This window comes from Rutilus rutilus (assembly GCF_951802725.1).
Source record: "Rutilus rutilus genome assembly, chromosome: 12".
Classification (NCBI taxonomy): Eukaryota; Metazoa; Chordata; class Actinopteri; order Cypriniformes; family Leuciscidae; genus Rutilus; species Rutilus rutilus.
The window spans coordinates 40,704,609-40,723,587 of NC_140217.1; the positions used below are offsets into that span (position 1 = coordinate 40,704,609).

General features: G+C 40.1%; 1 protein-coding gene across 6 annotated transcripts in view; it reads left to right on the forward strand.

Annotated features, from left to right (window-relative positions):
* The first annotated feature begins 314 nt into the window (after positions 1-314).
* r3hdm2 (R3H domain containing 2) overlaps positions 315-18,979 on the forward strand; it is a 90,682-nt gene continuing 72,017 nt past the window's right edge. For 4 of the 6 annotated variants that reach the window (XM_084425849.1, XM_084425854.1, XM_084425853.1 and 1 more), the window contains exon 1: positions 315-699. The gene's annotated coding sequence lies outside the window, so the exon portion shown is untranslated. Of the gene's footprint in view, positions 700-12,668; positions 12,769-18,979 lie in introns of those variants that run through there. The other 2 variants (XM_084425851.1, XM_084425852.1) reach the window with 2 other exon arrangements.

Below are 18,979 nucleotides of genomic sequence, written 5' to 3' on the forward strand. Positions count from 1 at the left end.
AAAGCACAGAAAGAGCCAGTGTTATGCTCTCAATGCTTTATTTCCCTGCTTTTTCCTGGTTGTGAACACGAGAGAGTTTAAATGAGGACTCGCGATGCTTTCAGACGCGCTTGTTTCTCAGGGTTTTTTATTTTTTATTGTTTATTATGCTTTCAAACTGTACATAGATTACATTAATCATACACAACTTTGTATACAATACACCAAATATATCAACAATATGTTCAATGTCACCCGAACATTCAGGATGAGAAAAAATGAGTTTTTTTGTTGATCTTTTTGTGAGGCTCGCGCGTGACGTCACGGCCCCGCCCACTCAGGTTCTGGTTTGATCACTGCGCGCTGTTGACACTCGGAGTCTCCGCGAGCTCGTGCTTGTGGCGGCGATTAAACGGTATTAAGCGACAGCGGGCTGTCGTTATTCGGTGACCGGGGGATCGGTTAGTGCGGGAGGTGGGTCATCAGTTTAAACATGTTTTCCTAGCCCACCCTGAGCGATAGTAATGCCCTCACGAGTTCGTGAGGCGGCCGATTGTCATTGCGACTTAGCTCACGCTCGCTTAGCCGCCACAGGCTAATTAATTAACCGAGAGTGTGAGAAATATTCACTCCAAATCATCGAAGGCACTGCAAAAACTCCTCAAAACACCCAGAACGCCGAGTGTCTCCTCGTTTTGAATGAACGCGAGGGATTAACAGGTAAGCGAACGCTTGATGAACGCTTTAAATGGAACAGGTATTGATGTGTGTGTGTGTGTGTGTGTGTGTCGTTGTGCATCGCTAGTAAAGATCACATTAGTCGTCAGTGACAGGGTAACGGTTAATTAATTCTTCACTTAAAGCACGACTTCACTGAGTGTCGTGACGCGTGAGAAACGGAACGCTCCCGTTCTTTGATTATTCGAAACGGCGGCGTTCTAGTTTTGTCGCGTCGCGTGGCGTTTCAGATATTATTATTATTATTATTATTATTATTAATAATAAAGGACCCCAAACTGTCAGCTGATGGTGACCAGATATCAGAACACTTGTGTTTAAAGGACCGTTCACACCAAAGACTTTAACTATAAAGTTTTAATTAAAAAAACATCATGGACGCGAACGATAAAGATGTACTTTTAAAAATGATGGATGGATGGATGGACTTTTTTGGGCTTCAAAATCTCAGGCACCGTTCACTCCCATTATAAATCTGGGAAGAGCCGGGATATTCTTTAATATAACTCGGATTGTGAGTATAGTCTTGTATATAACTGCAACTATAACGGCACAGAGAAAGAATATCATTGGAATCACTTTCATAAGTTGTTTTTCCAGCTGATGAACAATAATAACATTGACAGCCAATCAGAATCTCGCGTTAGTTCACCCCAAAAATGATCCCATTATTCACTCACCCTCAAGCCATCTTAGGTGTGTACGCCTTTCTTCTTTCAGCCAAACACAATCCAAGTTACATTAAAGAATATCCTGGCTCTTCCCAGCTTTATAATGGGAGTGAATGGTGCCTGAGATTTCGAAGCTCATAAAAGTGCATCCATCCATCATAACAGTAATCCATAATAAAGTTAATAAAGGCCCTCTGAAGCGAAGAAGCCATGCGTTTTTGTAAGAAACACATCCATGTTTATAACTTTGTAAACCATAATCACTGACGGAAGAGTGACCTCTGACCTGACACTTGATGTATTGGCGAAAGCTGAAGTGCAGAGGATCGAGCAAAACACTGGTCACGAATTAGAAGTCGAAAACAAATTTTTAAAGAGAAATGTGGGAGGAGCTTGAGTTTGTTGCCTATGCTCACCTAAGCTTACGCTACTCCTACGCCATGTGTAGGGTCAGAGGTCACACTCCCACATAAAAGTGCTCGAGCATTTAAAGCGTCAGACGACAAAACTGCAGTGTGCGCTTAGAATAAGCAGAACGATATCGGTTGGGTGTGACTGTGAACGCTAACATAGTAATAGTTATAGTTTTCTTTATAGTTATGGTTCTCGAACCTAAACGCCCCCTTTCGGCTTGACCTTAGTGTCACATGTCAAAGTCCCTGTTTAAATAATATGCCAATATATTTACCTAGATAGCAGGTAAGCTGTGTTTATAATACCTTTCATAAAGTGCTGTGATAATAGCATGTTTTGCTTTGGACACTACCATGATACTTAAAAAAATAAAAAAATAAATTGCATTTACATTCATGCATTTGGCAGATGCTTTTATCCAAAGCGACTTGCATTGCATTTCAAGGCACACATTTACATTCTCATCAGTTCTTGCTTGTTGCTGCATTGATGGTGGGAGTGAAAACAGCAATTTTCAACATGACAAATTGACAATGTTGATATTGAAGGATATGGAAACACATAAATGTAGGCTATGCAATATATTATGTGCAAAAAGGTGTTTAAAAATCACATTACATTCTAACATTACAATCTAAAAACAAAAATAATGCTTTTGTTTTTAAACTGACTAAAGGCTAAACTAAAAATCACAATAAAAACAAAAGCACAGACTAATTATATATTGATTACCCCATTATAATGGTCACGTTCATAAAAATACACGTACTTGTAGGTTTAAAATTCCACATATGGCACATTAATTGTCTCCAACAACAAATATTTTAGCAATATGTATATTATAGTCAGAATTATTGCGCTACGCGGCGCTCGTTCCCGAGGCTTGAGTATCAGCGGAAGCTCGTCCTCCTGACAGTGAAACGGACACGTGTGTTTGACTCTCTAACATTTACAGATGGAGAATATCAGATGGTGAACTGCAAGTTAAGCACCACGTCTCAAACGCATCAAACAGCGCAACGGTTTCTGCTTTATATGTGCGCATTGCCTGGAAAGCAAAAGAAACAATAGAATGTGGAAATGATTTCTATCGTACCATTCAAGGAAAATTGAAAACATATTGCAGTTTCTTTAAACAGACATTGAGTGTTTCCTCAGGAGTGTGTGGTTACGCCGGGAACAATTCATGCAAGTGAAAACAAGGGTTTAAACATTTATACAACAGATTATTTAATAATAAATTATCAGCTTTTTTAAATATTAGTCAAGGATTGTCACGTGTCATTGTCGTGATGTTAACCGTATCTATTTTGAAGCCCTTAAAGGGGTGGTTGGTTATGATTTGACTTTTCTAACTTTAGTTAGTGTGTAATGTTGCTGTTTGAGCATAAACAACATCTGCAAAGTTACAGCGCTCAAAGTTCAGAGCAAAGGGAGATATTTGCTTTTACAGAAATCACTTTTTAAGGACTACAACAAACGGCTGGTAGAGACTACACGAGCTTCCTCCCGGGTTAGTGACATCACTAACCCTAAAATTTACATAAACCCCGCCCCCTGAACACGATTTATAGATTATCATGACAGAATATGCTAATCAGTGACTAGAAGATAACTACACATCATCTACATAACTTCATCAACTAACCTTTCAGAAATGTCCTGTTGCTTCTACATGTTGTCACTTCTTCTTGAGTCTCTCCATCATTGTTTGAACATAAGAGGCTAAAAGTTTTAGAAATTTTCAGTGCATGTGTGTGAGTGCAAACTCAATGTAATATTTTTTTATTTAGAAAAAAAAACAGAAAAAATCATGAACGAAAGAAACTAACATTTTAAAGTTGAAAAATGAACTATAATACATATATACAAGTCTTTTTTGTGACATTGGGTTGCACAGTTTTCATTTAGGACACTTTTTTTCATACACGCACACATACAAATGCACGCATTCATAGGCACGCACACACACACTCACTACATGCTTAGATACGTGAAAGAGTAACGGCCATCCGCCTCCCAAGTTTCATTAAAAAACATCCCAGTCCCCTCTTCTGCTGTCTAACACTTCTTTCTCCATGTATTTGTTCGTTTCTTTTATTATTTTATGCAATCCAAAACACTCTAACCTGCCGCGCGTCGTATCTCTCTGTTCAAATCCGTCCATCCCGCGCTGCTGTCATTTGCAGACGGAAAGCATGAAATTACCGTAATAAGCCGTATATTGCCGGAAAGCGTGTGTTGTCGCCTGTCGGGCAATTTGAATGGTTTTGATAGTGCAAACGGTTGAAGAGTTACGGTCAAATGAATACAGCTTGCTGGTGTGTGTCGGCGATGTCACAGCCGGTTCTAAAGGGTTAATATCCTAATGATTTTTGGCATAAAAGAAAAATCTATAATTTTGACCCATACTGTTGGCTATTGCCACAGATAAACCCGTGCGACTCGTGACTGGTTCTGTGGTCCAGGGTCACATATGAGGAATTAAACTTGGCACAATGTAAGTTTTCACCCAGGCAAAGGGTTGTTTTGTAGCGTTATATTGCAGGTGTGCAGGTTATCCTGTGCGGTTGAGATGGTTGACATGCTTTAATGTGCACGCTGACGCATAACGTGACCATCTGTAAACGTGCGATCTACAGTTTTATAGTGTACTTGATATTTACAGCAGGACAAGAAGTCAGACAGAAACGAACGTTTGAATTCATGTCCTTTTGCATTAGATTTGTATTTAGAATTTTGTGTTTGTCTTTGGATGGAAGAAAGAAGTGGTTCGTGTGGGTTATAAATGTTCATGGCTGATCGTGCATGAAGGAGTTTTCCTTGGTTATAGTCTGATTACTGCTTGTGAAACATTTGTAATTTTCTGTAATCAACGTGTCAGATGCTGCTTTTTGACGACTGACCCTTCCTGATATTTACACTGATTTATGTCATAAAAATCTGAAAATTGACTTTACTTGCCCTGGAAAAGTCATGGAGATTTCTCCAGTTAATGCATGCGTGTAGTTTTGACCAGCTCTAATGTAATTCATCTAGGGATATTTTGGCCGATAAACGACAATTCTTTATTTAAAAGCCGATAACTGATATATTGGCCGATAAATCCAAATTTTTATATAATTTTTGAGAGCATGAAAGTCTCACCATTAAAAGTCATGTCCCAAACACACAATTCTAATGTTCTCATTATAATTTTATGACAGACTTGCCGTATTAATCTTTGTATTAATTCTGCACACGTTGCACTTCACTGTATTTTCTTTCTATATTTCAATCATATTTCAAGCAATTCATAATCATGATATTCAACAGTGCACATCTGAAGTGTCTCACCTGAAGGAAATAATACATTATTTATCAGCTTTAATATATCAGTTAAATCTTCTTATCAGGCCGATAAACATAACATTAAAATGAACATATATCAGTAGATATGGTGGCCGAGATATCGTGCATCCCTAAATGAATCGACTAGATGCCATTTACACTGATTTATCTGAAAAGCTGAAGATACACACACCTTGTTAATAGAGTTATTTGTGTGTGTGTTGGTCAGGTGTGTCGTGAGGTGCTTTGAAGCTCTCTTGATTTGTGTCTTGATTGCTGAAAGATTGTGTGTGTCTTCAGGAGAGTCTGATGTGATGTGATCCGTGACATTTAGTGTGTGATTTTTCACGCTGAAATGAACAACCAGATTGTCCTGAGAGGCGACGTCCGAGTGCTGTGGTCGAGATGTTGTCCCTAATACAGTAGATTGGGGGAGTTGTTTTAGTAAATGAGTGCAGGAATGGGAAATCAATCCTTGCTAAATTATTCACGAGTGCAGAAACGCTTAATTATCAGTGATGAAGTCCTGTTGGCCCCGATCTGAAGCGTTTGATCTACAATCGCTCGTTATAATCACTGATTGTCAGTGTTTTGAGGACGTTTGCATTCGTTAGATGATTAAGAACATGAGATGCTTAATGGATGCCAGTGTTTATAAATACTAAAGCAATGTCCAGTGAAGCGTGTCGTGTGAAAGTTGTTTTTTATTTAATTGAATATGTGCTGCTAATGTACTTGCATTCACTTCTTAGTATATTTGACTGTTTCATGATGATTCTGAATCTCAATATCGGTTCATTCTGGCGTTTGAGAGAACGGTTCATATTTTGTCTAAACTTGAACTGTTTCGTTACTACTTGAGCGACTTTCTTGAATGAATTGCACACCGGTTTGTTGTTATGGGGACATCGACCGTGTGATTGGCTGCTTTAAATGTCAATCAGACGTCCTCTTGGGCGGCACAGCTTCATAATGAAACGGAAATATTTTTAAAACTTCTCATAATAACGTAAAAGATCTTTAATGTTGTTTTGTGCCATTGCTAACCCTAACCCTAACCCTAACCCTAACTCTAACCCTATCTGTCAAACGAACTAAAATCAAAAGCACAACTTGGCTTTGTGCCCTCATTAGTTCACAGAAGACTGTGATTTAATTAAATAAGTATATAGTCTAGAGATGCAGCAATATGACTATTTTGGCCGATACCGATAAGTCTTTGTGTGAAAGCCGATAGCCGATATATTGGCCGATAAATCTAAATCCAAATTTTTGATAGCCTGATTACAGAAACATTCAAAGCCATTAAAAGTCATATCCCAAACACACAATTATAATGGTCTTGTTATAATTTTATGTAGTGTCACAGAAGTAAAATTATATACTTATGAAATATTAATTTTACAGTGCATTTGTTTTACAACATATAGGCCATTACTGTCATAGAAATAATAATAATATTTGGCTTCCTAAAACACACAATAGCACTACATTTTATTTAAAATATTACGTTTTACATTTCTTCTGTACATTTTTACATTCTGTACCTATTCTTTAAGACAATAAAGCACTTGAACACACACACAACAAACTCATAATTACAGCTTCAGAAGTGGGAAGTAGGAAATATCTGATGCACATGAAGCATAAATCAGAATACAGCCATAATCGTGATCTGTTACATTTCTGATTAATTATGCAGCCTTACTCTCGGTTGTAAATACGAGTGAAGTACAGTCAATTCAGTTTAAAATCTGTTCTGTAGATCAATTCCCCAAACAAAAAAAACATGTAGTAGAGTCTGCAGATTCTGTCTGGGATGTTCTGCAAAATTAATTGTTAATATTGCAGTGTCGTTAGGCTCATAACGGACCTTCATACCTTCAAACACCTCTCTGCTGCACGTACATATCAACACTTTATTAAAATCAAAAGTTGTTACTGTATTGAATGTGTCTGAACATGAACTAACAGTTGTATTTTTTAAACTAACTTCAACAAAGCATAATAATAACTTCTGTAAACAAATTGTGTGAATGCATTGACTGACGAGACATTGTATAGTGTTACCTATTATTCTTTATATTTCTTTCGCACTTTAATCTGTTTGAAACATTTGTATACTTTATACATTTGCTTTATTGTATAAACTTATTAAATCTGTTATAGTATGACACTTTTCTTTTTTTTTTTTTGCAACTTATTTCAATATCGTGATAAAAGCTTCAGCGATTATCGCAGCATGAAAATTTGATATCGTCACAGAATGAGTTACCATTCTGCATTAGTGCTCTTACAGTTATTAATGCACAGATATGTATCTATGCATGTATGTATTTAGCATCTGATTGATAAAACACATTACAGATGTTAATAATCAGATGTTTCCCCTCAGCCGAGTTGCGAGAACGAGCCCAGATCAGATGCGGAAGTACAATGTTCTCACAAAAACGACTCCAGAAGCCTTAATAGCATTTTATAAGTATAAATATTTAAAGATAATCTATATGCATTGACTCTACAATATGCCCTTTAATCACCAGTTCGCCCTCCGCCGAGCTGAGAGAACAGGCCCAGAGTTGTGTGTCTAAAGTTGTGTGTTTATGGACTGTAATGCGGTTTGAAGCGAGACTGGTTTGGCGCAGTCCTCCCACATATGAGATGGCGGGTGTTCGGTCATATTTAGCTGGAAGGGCTTCTGTAATATTGATAAGGAGTCGTATCACGATGCTTTGTGGACCTGAACATGGATCCGGCCTCCGTGGTTGTATGATGATGGTGTGTGTGTGTGTGTGTGTGTGTGTGTGTGTGTGGTTTTGGTCCATCTTGTGTTCGTTTTGCAGCAGCACAGGCAGTATGCTTTGTTTTTTTTTGTTTTTTTTTGAGAGAGAGAGAGATTTGAAGAGCTATTTATAGACCAGCATCGAGCATGTGCTTCCCTCCCTTTCTCTCGTTCACTCGCTCATCTTTTCCTCCCAGATTCATGATGCTATTAGATTCTCCCTCCTCATCTCACACCTTTCTTCCTCTAATTCACGCTTTTTCTTTTCATCTGTTGTTGTTCTGTCCTCATATTCTGTTTCCTCAGCTCGTTTCCTCCGTGTTGTTCCTCGCTGCTTTCGCACGATTGTTCCTCCCTCCTTCCCTGTGGATTTCTGCTTGTGAATTATTAATGGTTGCTGGATGGCAGTGACTGGGAGCAACGCTAAGATTCAGAGCTCTTACGGAGGATAATCATCAGTTTTCTGCCATGAGACGGGACAGGGAATGAGAGACGGGGACACCACCATGTTGTGTGTGTGTGTGTGTGTGTGTGTGTGTGTGTGTGTGTGTGCAAAACTGCACACTTTCAAAAACTAGTCGGTTTTAAACAGTGATGCACCAAAACAATTACGTTTATTTGTATGGGACATTTTCCACAGTGTAGTTTCACTTTAACTCAGGGCTGTCAATGTTAACGCATGCAATAATTTCAAAATCCTTAAAGTCCCCCTGTAGTCAATAACTTTATCCCTTAAAACCCAACAAAATTACATATTTAAATGTTTTTTAATAAAAAAAGCTGTAACTCGACACCCTTGCCTCATTTAGTATGCGTGGTTCTATGAATATGCAAATGAGCCCCGCCTCCACTCACTCGCTCAGCTCAGAGATCCACTGGTTGACGATCACACGTTGATCTGATTGGTTACTAGGGCTGCAACAAACGATTATTTTGATAATCGATTAATCTAACGATTATTAGAACGATTAATCGACTATTCATCGATTATTTCGCCGACTAATCAGTACGTTTGGAACGATTATTCAGCCTTTTCAATTAGTTAAAACACGGAGTTATACATATTCTAACTATAATATAAAAAAAGAAAATCACTTCAGCTTTTGAAATAGTTGTTTTAATGAACTTTGAGCAACTAAACAGGTCATTCTCTTTAAGTTTTCAGATTTCTGTCCAACTCAAATCACACACAAATGCTCTCTAAGCATTGTTTAAATATTCTGTTCTCTTTCAATAGAAAAAAATAAACCAAAAAAAATATCAGCTGCATTACAGACACTTAAACTGCAAACAATTATTATAAGAATCTTTTTTTTATTATTATTGATATGACAATTGAGCTGAGCTGACAGAGACATTCTCATTCACCTTTTAATTTACAGTATAAAAAATTAACTGACATGATATTCTTCATAACATCTCCTTTTGGAAGTCTTCATGAATATGTAACAAAATACAGGCAAGGGATAAGACTGTAATAACGTTACCTAATAGAGCTACAATAATAAAAACAGCCCCGACTCCTAAGCTCGATCAAGCTTTATTCTATGCAAAAATAAATCACCACATTACTGTAATTATATTATTATTGTTAATATTATTGCTATTATTAGTAGTATTGCATTCTCTAAAAAGAGATTTACTGCTAGTTATTTAGCTTCAGCTGGAGAATTTGCACCTCTCACCGGCTCGTCTCGTGCCGGGTTTTTCCTCTTTAAGTGTTTTAACATGCATGTTGTGCTCCCGTGAAAAGCAAGTTCCGCCTTGCATGTATTGCATACGACAGCATTCTTGGTTTGCAGTTTTGTGAAACTTTACACACCTTGCTAGTTCGGATTCGTTTGCACTCCGTCAGACGCGCTGTGTTTTCTTCTACCGCAATAGCATTTGTAATGGCTGCATTACACTCTAGCGCTACAGCGCCGTAGCGGTCAAATCGCGATATTGCAGGCCCTTACATTAGGTCACGTGGGATCAAACGACTACTCGACAACAAAGATATTTGTCGACAATTTTTTATTGTCGACGTTGTCGACAATGTCGACTAATCGTTTCAGCCCTATTGGTTACAAGGTAGTTTGTGACGTCAGAAACACCAGCGATTTCAAAGCGTGTTTTTGAGACTGTCTTTGGTTCACTGCAGTTTGAAGGAGGAAATACTCAGCAATGCTGTCGACTTATGAACTTACACATGCTTTGTCCTTAAAGCAGATTAAACACACCACATAGACACATAAACAACATTAAATGCTGGATTTTCACCACAGGGGGATTTTAGTGTGTTAAAATAATTTAATGCAAATAACGCATTTAAATGACTAAAGCATGTGAAATCGCGTCATTAACGTAATTTAAGTCGTGCGGCGTTTACATTGGCGGAAACACCTGTAACCCTAGTAGGCGGAAATTTCTATTCTCATTCCTGGCTTCTTTTGTTCCAAACCCTTTATCCTGATTTTGCTTCTCTGTTTGCAATCGGATCATTTTAAGTAGCTAAACTTTTCAGTCCAGTGATCCTGTAAGTGAATTCATTCAAACAATTAGTCCAAAGCAGTGCTAATTTAAAGAAAACCAGGCTGATTACATCAGAGAGAGCAGTGAGTTTTATTCATTCCAGACTGTAAAACACGAGTTCTGTCATATTCTGTGATTGTTTCTGAAGAGCACGAGCCTTTCTGTGAAGTACTGACTGAACACAATGTCAAAGCATCCCACGGCTGAATGGCCAGATGATACGCTAACTACGTTTCTCGGCTAGATAAAGCAAACCAGCGTCTTGCTAGTAAAGTTTTGTTGGATGACACCGTGTCCTAACTACACGTTTCTGTCCTAACCAGCGGCGGCGGCGACACACGACGAATTTATTTTAGAAACGGTTCATTTTTTTCTGCGACGTCGCGCTGGAACAACAAACACAAAGTGTGGCGATGATGATCTCAGGTGCTGTTTATGTGCTTTATTTAATGTTAAAAGCGTGTCATGTGACTCTGAATATCATGTAGTGCTCCAGCTTTGTGGCTGTAAAAGCAACAGTGGATAATTCACCTCAGATCTTGGAATTAAACAAATGGAAGCAAGAACGTTCAAACTGTGAACAAACAAGTGTATTCTTCGACAAAGATTGTTTTAGTAACTCAGCCTATGTATTTTTAATAATGTTTAAATGGTGTAATATTTGTGAATTTGATTATGCAGCTGCTTATCCATTTTCTTGCGATTGCCATCAAGATTAGTCTCTGGTGCCGTGAGACTCCGCCCACACGCTGTTCTGATTGGCTGACTCTGCCCACACACTGTTCTGATTAGCTGACTCCACCCACACGCTGTTCTGATTGGCTGACTCCGCCCACACACTGTTCTGATTAGCTGACTCCGCCCACACGCTGTTCTGATTGGCTGAAATGTACATATTCAAATCAAAGTTAGCTAAAAATTTATCTCACAATTCAATAATTCATGCCAAAAAAATGCATTTAAACAATGTAACAATTTAATGCAAAAATAATGAGCTCATTGAAGTAATGAATACTTGTTTGTTAACAAATGATTATGACAGAAAACCGTAGCGTTGACTGAAGCTCTTCAGGATGAGGTGAGAGTAAGAAAGGGTTGTTTCCATCTGTAATGTCTGTCCTGTTTCTGGAGATGGACAGTAAAAGCAACACAGACAGACAGCACAAACATGCACGCACATCTCCAGTGTCTATTGATCTGTAATAAAGCGTTACGCTGACCAGTGTTCTCTGTGACGGCACACCTACTCCTTCCCAGCTGGCTTTGCTTCGATGCACAGATTTCACATCAGTGACCCACTCAACACACTGTCAGAAGCTGTTGACTCTTGTGTAGTTGGACTTATGACTGATTGATATGACAGCATTGCATTAATATCGCAGGTCATCATGTTCTGTTCATTCTTTTTTCCATCCAGAAGAAAAAACTTATTTTTTTCAGTGTGAAACAGAGTTATTGCACCCACAACATACACTTTCTCTCATACAAATGAGGGATGCACCGATATGAAAATTTTGGCTGATATCGATAACCGATAATTCTTTATATTTGAACGCCGATAACCGATATATCGGCCAATAAATCTAAATCTAAATCCAAATTTTTATATCATTTCTGAGAGCCTGATTACAAAAACAAAAGTCTCACCATTAAATCCATGTCTCAAGCACACAATTATAATGTTCTCATTATAATTTTATGTAGCTGATATGACAGACTTGCGCTGCACGTGTTGCACTTCACTGTATTTTGCTTTTTTGAAGTGATTCCAATCATATTTCAAGCTATTTAAAGCCATCATGTTGAACAGTGCACATCTGAAGTGTCTCAGCTGAAGGAAATAATACATTATTTATCGGCTTTAATATATCGGACAAATCTTCTTATCAGGCCGATAGCCATAACTTTAAACATGAACATATATCTACCGATATGGTGGCCGATATATCGTGCATCGCTAATACAAATATATTACTTTTAACCTATAATGTGGAAGAAACCTGTATGTTAGTCAAATACCCATGTTCATCTGTCTAGCGTGTCGTTTTCATGAGTGTTGAGGTTCTCATCAGTGCATTTGCGCTGTTTGAGAGTGAATGAGTGAAGGAGAATGAGTGAGGGAGGATGAGTAAATGAGCGCATGCTCACTCAGAGAGAGAGAGAGAGAGAGAGAGATCGGCTGTGCTTCATTCAGAAAAAGCAGGGGGGCGTCAGAAACGAAGCGAGAGAGAAAACTAAGCGGAGAGGTGGAGAACTGTCTGTTCTCTGTTAGAGAAACTGAAATGCGCTCGGCGCTGCACCTAATGATGCGGGGAGATCAGCGATAAATCAGCCGATATAGTAAGCTGTGTGTGTGTGTGTGTGTGTGGTGCATATGCGCAGGCATGCATGCATGTGAAAAGTCTGAGTAAAGGGCTGCTTATGAGTGTATTCGGGCGATTTTTAAAATCACACTGAAACGTTCTGCTTATGACTAAACCATCAGGTGCATTGTGGGAAATGTAGTCCATAAAGCCGAGACTGGTGAAAATGGGTCAGAGAGTTTAGAAGTTTCTTGTAAGCCTGTTTTAAAAAACAATGCATCGACGTGTGAAGCTGAGCTGTTAAGTCTGCTTTCAGACAGCCGCAGATTTCTGACACTCTTGCCGTGGGTTTTGACATCATTCACTGACGTCAGGTGGAGCTGGTAGAGGTGAATGAGCCGTTCTCGCACGCAAGTGAATGTTAATTGTTTCGCTTGAAAGCATTACTTGCATGCAGAATCGGTCTTGTGAATGTTTGTATTATGCTTCACGCATCTGTGGAAGTGCATGTTGATGAGCGACAGGCTTCAGTGTGGGTCAGTCGGTCGTGGGTGTGTGTGTGTGTGTGTGTGCAGTGTTGAAAGCGATCCCCGTCTGCCCACTTGCGTAGAGGTCGATAAAGAGAGTGTATTTGCTGAGGTAATGAGGAATTCCCTTTCACTGTGTCCTTGCGTCCTCGTCACCCACGCCGGGGGTGAATCTCTGCAGGAGAGAGAGACGTCATTCATGTCACACACACACACCGATGAGAGATGAGAGATGTGTGTTAGAGCGCAGAACATCAGGAGGCGGCGCAGGGGAGATTCACGAGAACTTAGTTCATAAAAAGGAACTGAGATTTAAAGGGACAGTTCACCCAAAAATTGTAATTCTGTCATTTACTCTCCCTCCAAACCCGTAAGACTTTTGTTCATCTTTAAAACACAAATGAAGATCTTTTAATGAAATCTGAGATTTCTGTCCCTCTATTGACGGCTACACAACTGACACTTTGAAAAGTTCATAAAGAGATTGTAAAACTAATCCATATGAATCGAGTGATTAAGTCAATTTTCTGAAGAGATTCATTCGCTTTATATGATGAACAGTCTTAATTTAGGCTTTTATTCATATATAAACATTTATCAACGCACACATCAGATATGGTAAACGGAAGCTCAAGCATGTTTGTTTGACGTGCGAGAACCAATGAGGTTCACACTCGTGTTACGCATCACGTTTGAGCTTCTCAAGAACCAATGAGGTTCACTCTCGTGTTACGCAGCACGTTTGAGCTTCTCAAGAACCAATGAGGTTCACTCTCGTGTTTTCATCACGTTTGAGCTTCTCAAGAACCAATGAGGTTCACTCTCGTGTTACGCAGCACGTTTGAGCTTTTCAAGAACCAATGAGGTTCATTCTCGTGTTACGCAGCACGTTTGAGCTTCTCAAGAACCAATGAGGTTCACTCTCGTGTTACGCATCACGTTTGAGCTTCTATAAGAACCAATGAGGTTCACTCTCGTGTTACGCATCACGTTTGAGCTTCTCAAGAACCAATGAGGTTCACTCTCGTGTTACGCAGCACGTTTGAGCTTTTCAAGAACCAATGAGGTTCATTCTCGTGTTACGCAGCACGTTTGAGCTTCTCAAGAACCAATGAGGTTCACTCTCGTGTTACGCATCACGTTTGAGCTTCTATAAGAACCAATGAGGTTCACTCTCGTGTTACGCATCACGTTTGAGCTTCTCAAGAACCAATGAGGTTCACTCTCGTGTTACGCAGCACGTTTGAGCTTCTCAAGAACCAATGAGGTTCACTCTCGTGTTACGCAGCACGTTTGAGCTTCTTAAGAACCAATGAGGTTCATTCTCGTGTTACGCAGCACGTTTGAGCTTCTCAAGAACCAATGAGGTTCACTCTCGTGTTACGCAGCACGTTTGAGCTTCTATAAGAACCAATGAGGTTCACTCTCGTGTTACGCATCACGTTTGAGCTTCTATAAGAACCAATGAGGTTCACTCTCGTGTTACGCATCACGTTTGAGCTTCTATAAGAACCAATGAGGTTCACTCTCGTGTTACGCATCACGTTTGAGCTTCTCAAGAACCAATGAGGTTCACTCTCGTGTTACGCATCACGTTTGAGCTTCTATAAGAACCAATGAGGTTCACTCTCGTGTTACGCATCACGTTTGAGCTTCTATAAGAACCAATGAGGTTCACTCTCGTGTTACGCATCACGTTTGAGCTTCTCAAGAACCAATGAGGTTCACTCTCGTGTTACGCATCACGTTTGAGCTTCTCAAGAACCAATGAGGTTCACTCTCGTGTTACGCATCACGTTTGAGCTTCTCAAGAACCAATGAGGTTCATTCTCGTGTTACGCATCACGTTTGAGCTTCTCAAGAACCAATGAGGTTCACTCTCGTGTTACGCATCACGTTTGAGCTTCTATAAGAACCAATGAGGTTCACTCTCGTGTTACGCATCACGTTTGAGCTTCTCAAGAACCAATGAGGTTCACTCTCGTGTTACGCATCACGTTTGAGCTTCTCAAGAACCAATGAGGTTCACTCTCGTGTTACGCATCACGTTTGAGCTTCTCAAGAACCAATGAGGTTCACTCTCGTGTTACGCAGCACGTTTGAGCTTTTCAAGAACCAATGAGGTTCACTCTCGTGTTACGCATCACGTTTGAGCTTCTCAAGAACCAATGAGGTTCACTCTCGTGTTACGCATCACGTTTGAGCTTCTCAAGAACCAATGAGGTTCACTCTCGTGTTACGCAGCACGTTTGAGCTTCTCAAGAACCAATGAGGTTCATTCTCGTGTTACGCAGCACGTTTGAGCTTCTATAAGAACCAATGAGGTTCATTCTCGTGTTACGCAGCACGTTTGAGCTTCTATAAGAACCAATGAGGTTCACTCTTGTGTTACGCAGCACGTTTGAGCTTCTATAAGAACCAATGAGGTTCACTCTTGTGTTACGCAGCACGTTTGAGCTTCTATAAGAACCAATGAGGTTCATTCTCGTGTTACGCATCACGTTTGAGCTTCTCAAGAACCAATGAGGTTCATTCTCGTGTTACGCATCACGTTTGAGCTTCTCAAGAACCAATGAGGTTCACTCTCGTGTTACGCAGCACGTTTGAGCTTCTCAAGAACCAATGAGGTTCACTCGTGTTACGCATCACGTTTGAGCTTCTCAAGAACCAATGAGGTTCACTCTTGTGTTACGCATCACGTTTGAGCTTCTCAAGAACCAATGAGGTTCACTCTTGTGTTACGCATCACGTTTGAGCTTCTCAAGAACCAATGAGGTTCACTCTCGTGTTACGCAGCACGTTTGAGCTTTATAAGAACCAATGAGGTTCACTCTCGTGTTGCGCAGCACGTTTGAGCTTCTCAAGAACCAATGAGGTTCACTCTCGTGTTACGCATCACGTTTGAGCTTCTATAAGAACCAATGAGGTTCATTCTCGTGTTACGCATCACGTTTGAGCTTCTATAAGAACCAATGAGGTTCACTCTCGTGTTACGCATCACGTTTGAGCTTCTATAAGAACCAATGAGGTTCATTCTCGTGTTACGCATCACGTTTGAGCTTCTATAAGAACCAATGAGGTTCACTCTCGTGTTACGCATCACGTTTGAGCTTCTATAAGAACCAATGAGGTTCATCTCGTGTTACGCATCACGTTTGAGCTTCTCAAGAACCAATGAGGTTCACTCTCGTGTTACGCATCACGTTTGAGCTTCTATAAGAACCATAGACTGTAAAAAAATATGGACGTAGTGTCCGTGACGTCACCCGTAGGTTTCTGAAGAGCATTTTTGAAGCCTAAAGTGGGCGGAGCCGGCCGTCGCCATCTTGGCCTTGCGTCACTCCCGGATAACAGAAAATAGACAAACAGGCGGGGCGTGAGTGGAGCAGCTGAGGAGCCTGGCCTGGCTATCTGAAATCACCTAGCTCGACGTGATTGAGTTAGCTGATGATGTAAAGCCAATTAAACGTTCCTATTTTTGCCCTTCGAAATATTATAATAGTTAAAAGACATGGCTACAAGTGAGACTGTGTATTACTTCGAGAGTGTTTGTGTGTGACAGTGATTTATGTGCATACATGTCCGTCACTCTTTCATGGTCCGTCAGCGCGGCATCGCTCAAGTTCGTAGAGAGCTTATTCAGTCCATTTTAAATTCTGATGTTGGCCGTCTCTCAAATGGGTTATGGTTTAACCGTTAAACCATAGATATATTGCCTTTGAAGTGCAAGTAAATGCAAATCCGCGCTCATTCACGGACGGAGAAAGCGCCGACGCCCGCATGATTTCATCTGACGGTAACTTACATAAGCATATTATAATCCATATCTGTTCCATGGGAGCAGAACGAACGAGCATTTATTGACGCTTTAAATTTGAAAACCCCAAAAAGCAACGAAATTGTCAGACATCCATTAGTGCATGTTCACAGAGGAAAACAACTGAAATACAGCGCTGGTTGTTCTCTCGAACGATAACGACGGAATCCAAAGACGTGGGCTTTGTAACGTTACCCAAGTATTAAATTGTATGAAATAATAATCCCGAAAAAAAGCACAAACACTGCAGAGATGGCAAGTTCAGCAGCTAACATTGCTGAGGTGAAGTGACGGCTAGCACTGACAGCGGCAATCCATCTGTCACTCAAGTGGCTTGGCCACACCCTTAAATTTAAATATTAATCAACTAAACGGACGAGTTATAAAATAATTCACCCCCCTCACAGTTGTTATGAAGGGCAAAATTAGCTGTATAGACTAAATCCACATACAGACACCAGGCTGTAAACACGTTTTTTTCTGCTGTAAAATTTGGCATTTTAACATGGGGGAGATACAGATTTGACTCACTTCTGACAACAGCCTCAAGCGGCCAGTCAACGAATTGCAGTTTAACTCACTTCCGTGTTGGTTTCAAGAGAGAGACGGGGAGGTTGCCGCTTGATAAGAACCAATGAGGTTCATTCTCGTGTTACGCATCACGTTTGAGCTTCTATAAGAACCAATGAGGTTCATTCTCGTGTTACGCATCACGTTTGAGCTTCTATAAGAACCAATGAGGTTCATTCTCGTGTTACGCAGCACGTTTGAGCTTCTATAAGAACCAATGAGGTTCACTCTCGTGTTACGCAGCACGTTTGAGCTTCTCAAGAACCAATGAGGTTCATTCTCGTGTTACGCAGCACGTTTGAGCTTCTCAAGAACCAATGAGGTTCATTCTCGTGTTACGCATCACGTTTGAGCTTCTATAAGAACCAATGAGGTTCATTCTCGTGTTACGCATCACGTTTGAGCTTCTATAAGAACCAATGAGGTTCATTCTCGTGTTACGCAGCACGTTTGAGCTTCTATAAGAACCAATGAGGTTCATTCTCGTGTTACGCAGCACGTTTGAGCTTCTCAAGAACCAATGAGGTTCACTCTCGTGTTACGCATCACGTTTGAGCTTCTATAAGAACCAATGAGGTTCATTCTCGTGTTACGCAGCACGTTTGAGCTTCTCAAGAACCAATGAGGTTCATTCTCGTGTTACGCATCACGTTTTAGCTTCTATAAGAACCAATGAGGTTCACTCTCGTGTTACGCAACACAGATGAATTTATCTAAAGACTAGTAATATGCATAAATTATGGTCAGTTTTATTTCATGCTGAATGTAATAATGCACGCTTTTTTTGGCCAATATTTACGACGTTGCTTGATTTTTAAGTTGGCAGCAAAATCACTGTGAGTTTCATTGTGAATATTCGTTATATCACAAAAACAAGCATGTTCCCCTGCAGAGCCCGAACCCTCGGTATGCTTCTCCACCTGAGCCTCACGCAAACACACGCGGGTTATTTTTGAACACCGTGTGCCAGAACAGAGTGTCAGTGAGGGAGAGAAACAAAGAGCGAGAGAATCCTCAGCAGAGATGGGAGTAAAGCGAGAGAAATGGAGACTGCACAGTGCTGCTCTCCTGAATAAAGTATCTGTGTCTATAAATAACACGCAGCGCTCACACTGTTATTTAGCCACATTTTTCCTCCTCATCCTGTAACGGTGATTTGATCATTCGCCTTTTCATTTTTCAGCGTGCATGGTCTCTATCATTAAGGAACGGAGCGTTTGTTTGGAAATTATTCACGTTTGATGGCTTCGGTGTTAATTGACACGTACACAACTGTTTGTTTTTGAAACCTGTAAATCTTGTATTAAGCAGGGCTGCAAACAACGAAACGAAAA